Consider the following 3,620-nt stretch of genomic DNA (forward strand, 5'->3'; position numbering starts at 1 on the left):
ATATCGTTCCTGATCGTTGAGTGGCTTTTGCGGGTTAGATTGATCCGAACCCCCCTCCTTCTAGCGCCAAACTGTGGGAACCAAAATTCGCACTATCGATTTTCGCTTAAATAAGGAAACTAGGAAAACCCTAATTTTCAGAGGTCCCGGATATCTGCTAATACCACACGCCAAGCAATCAGAACACAAGAATAACAACGATAAAGTATAAGAAATCGAAAAGAGAGCAAAGTAGATCTTATTCCGAATCCGCATTTGAGCGTTACAACAAAGTAAGAGCCTGGGCTACGAGAGCTGTCGGCGAGATTCCAAGTTCTAAAACCCTAAGACGGCAATAACCTAGTTGAGTCGCAGCTCGAATAACAAAAACGGAAATATGCCTAATTAGTCTAAGTGCTAAGTTTGCTCTGAAAAGGTCCTCCAATGCCTCTCGCCTAGGACTCCTTATATACTGGCTCCTAGGTCGGTTTACGCTTTTCTTCTTCTGCCCTTAAGCCGTCATAGCATAAAAATGGAGATATTCCATTTTTTTCCGAACTTCGTAATTATCTTCAAAATTTCGTATTTATCCGCGGAAACTTGACATTTATCTTTCCTTACAAACCAAGTGTAAACCGTCATGCGGCTTACGGGCTGTTGGTTAAGAAATCGTAAGTTGGGTCTCGATTCATGTCTTAGGTCCCTTTGGGCCGTCTTCTGACTCGAAGCGTTTATTACGGCTTCTTTCGATAAAGAACGATCTTTCCGCGGTTTTTACCGTAAAGTTTGATCGATGACTTGGAATGGCGGGAAACATGAAATGGGTTCGCTACGGTCTTCAGGAGATAGCATCGAAGGGTAGACGAGAATGCATGGACTAATGTCGTATCGACGTTTCGGAAGAGCTCGGTCGCTACGTAGCGATCAAGCGGAGCGGACACTCGGTCGCTGCGTAGCGACCGAGCTTCGGCTTGGGCTCGGTCGGCTCGATCGCTTCATACCGACCGAGCGGGTCGCTACGTACCGAGCCGTATGTGTAGCGACCGAGACGTGTGCGTGCTCGGTCGCTACGTAGTGATCGGTTGCTATGTAGCGACTCGGTCGCTACGTAGCGACCGAGCGGAACACGCGTTCGGTCGCTGCGTAGCGACCTTTTTCGAGCTCTTGTCCGATGTTTCATGTTTCCTCCACAAAGCTTTTCGTAAGGAAGAATCTATTTCAAAAAAGTATTTGTCGAAGAAGGTTTTTCGTTTTCTTCTTCGGACGTTTTGAATGTTAACTTCGTCGTAACCGTTTTTGACCCCAACAGTCAAAAGAAAGGGCATCTCTAAACCGTACTTTGCTCCCAAACCCTCTTTTACATCCAAAGCCAACTATCAAGACAAGGGTAAGTCTTCGACCACAACAAATAATGATTTTAAGACTAATGCCCCTGCTCATGTTGATAGAGAAAAGAATGAGGAAACTTCAAAACGAACCCGAGACATTCAGTGCTTCAGATGTCATGGCCTTGGCCACTATGCTAATCGGTGTCCAAACCAAAAGGTGATGGTTCTTTTGGAGAATGGTGAAGTAGAATCCGAAGATGACAAGGAGGATCTTGGACCAGTCTTTGATGATGATGAGACACTTGATTACCCAGCTCATGGCCCTCTCCTTGTTGCTAGAAAACCGTTGGACGATGCCTATGGCCCCATTTTCGACAAAGAGATCGATGGTGTGATTGACGAGTTCTGCTCGACCTTTGTAGAAGATTCTGGTCCAATCTTCGATGAGGATAACCTTGAACATCCAGCTCATGGTCCACTGTTGGTTACTAGAAGATCCTTGAGTGTGCGACCAAAGATCAACGACAAAGAACAAAGGGAGAATCTCTTTCATTCTAGATGTCTCATTTCAGAAAAATTTTGTTCTTTGATCATAGATGGAGGTAGTTGCACTAATGTGGCAAGTGACACCCTTGTAGAGAAACTTGGGCTTGTTACTCGGCCTCTTTCTCGTCCTTTCAGGTTGGAGTGGCTCAATGAATCTGGAGAACAGTACGTGAAGGAACAAGTGACCGTCCCCCTTACCATTGGCCGATATGAGGACGAGGTCGTTTGCAACGTTCTGCCCATGGACACATGCCACATTCTTTTGGGCCGGCCTTGGCAATTTGATAAGAAGGCTGTGCATGATGGTTTTACAAACCAACACTCTTTTGATCACAAGCGAAAGAAAATCACTTTGGTTCCCTTAACACCTTTGGAGGTTCATCAAGATCAAGTCCAACTTAAGAATGGTCAAGACCAGGAACCTAAGAAGGAAAAGCCTGAAACGTCTACCAGAAACTCTAACTTCTTTATCAAAGAAGGTCAGGTCAGGAAGTCTCTTTGCTCTCAAAAGCCATTTCTTTTACTTGTGTATAAAGAATTTCTTATGGTTTCTTCTTCCTCTGACTTTGCACCGGAGATTCCGAGTGAACTTCTAGATGTTTTGCAGGAGTATTCTGATGTGTTTCCAGATGAGAATCCTAAAGGATTGCCACCAGTAAGAGGCATTGAGCATCAGATCGACTTCGTCCCGGGCGCGTTTCTACCTAACCGACCATCGTACCGCACCAATCCGGTCGAGACCAAGGAGCTTCAGAAACAAATTGGTGAACTACTTGAGAAAGGTTATATGAGAGAAAGCCTTATCCCTTGTGTCGTGCCTGTCCTACTCGTACCAAAGAAGGACGGCTCATGGAGGATGTGTGTGGACTGTCGGGCCATTAATAACATCACGGTAAAGTATCGACATCCTATCCCTCGTCTTGACGATATGCTTGATGAGCTTCATAGTTCTAGAGTCTTTTCTAAAATTGATTTGAAAGGTGGCTACCATCAGATTAGGATGAAAGAAGGTGATGAATGGAAAACCGCTTTTAAAACAAAACTAGGTTTGTATGAGTGGCTTGTTATGCCCTTTGGTCTCACAAATGCACCTAGTAATTTTATGCGTCTAATGAATCATGTCTTAAGGTCGTTCATTGGTCAGTTTGTTGTTGTTTACTTTGATGATATTCTTGTTTACAGCAAAAACCTTGATGAACACCAAATGCACCTAAAATCCGTTCTTGAGGTTCTTAGGAAGGAACGCCTATTTGATAACCTTGGAAAGTGTTCTTTTGGCACAGATCATGTGGTCTTTCTAGGTTTTGTTGTAGGTGCGGATGGACTTCGAGTGGACGAGGAAAAGATCAAGGCCATTCGAGACTGGCCGAGTCCAACTACCGTGGGCGAGGTGAGAAGCTTCCATGGCCTGGCCGGGTTCTATAGACGTTTTGTTCCGAACTTCAGTACCATAGCAGCCCCACTCACGGAGGTGATCAAGAAGAACGTTCGGTTCAAATGGGAACAAGTTCAAGAAGAGGCATTTCAGATTCTCAAAGGGAAGTTGACTCAAGCTCCTTTACTTATACTTCCTGATTTTTCTAAAGCTTTTGAAATTGAATGTGATGCCTCCGGAGTTGGTATTGGTGTTGTTTTGATTCAGGATCGAAGACCCATTGCCTACTTCCGTGAAAAGCTTGGAGGAGCTACGCTCAACTATCCCACCTATGACCAAGAGCTTTACGCATTGGTGAGGGCTCTTCAAACATGGCAGCACTATCTTTGGCC

Source organism: Brassica oleracea, chromosome C7 (genome assembly GCF_000695525.1).
Source record: "Brassica oleracea var. oleracea cultivar TO1000 chromosome C7, BOL, whole genome shotgun sequence".
NCBI classification, from domain to species: Eukaryota; Viridiplantae; Streptophyta; class Magnoliopsida; order Brassicales; family Brassicaceae; genus Brassica; species Brassica oleracea.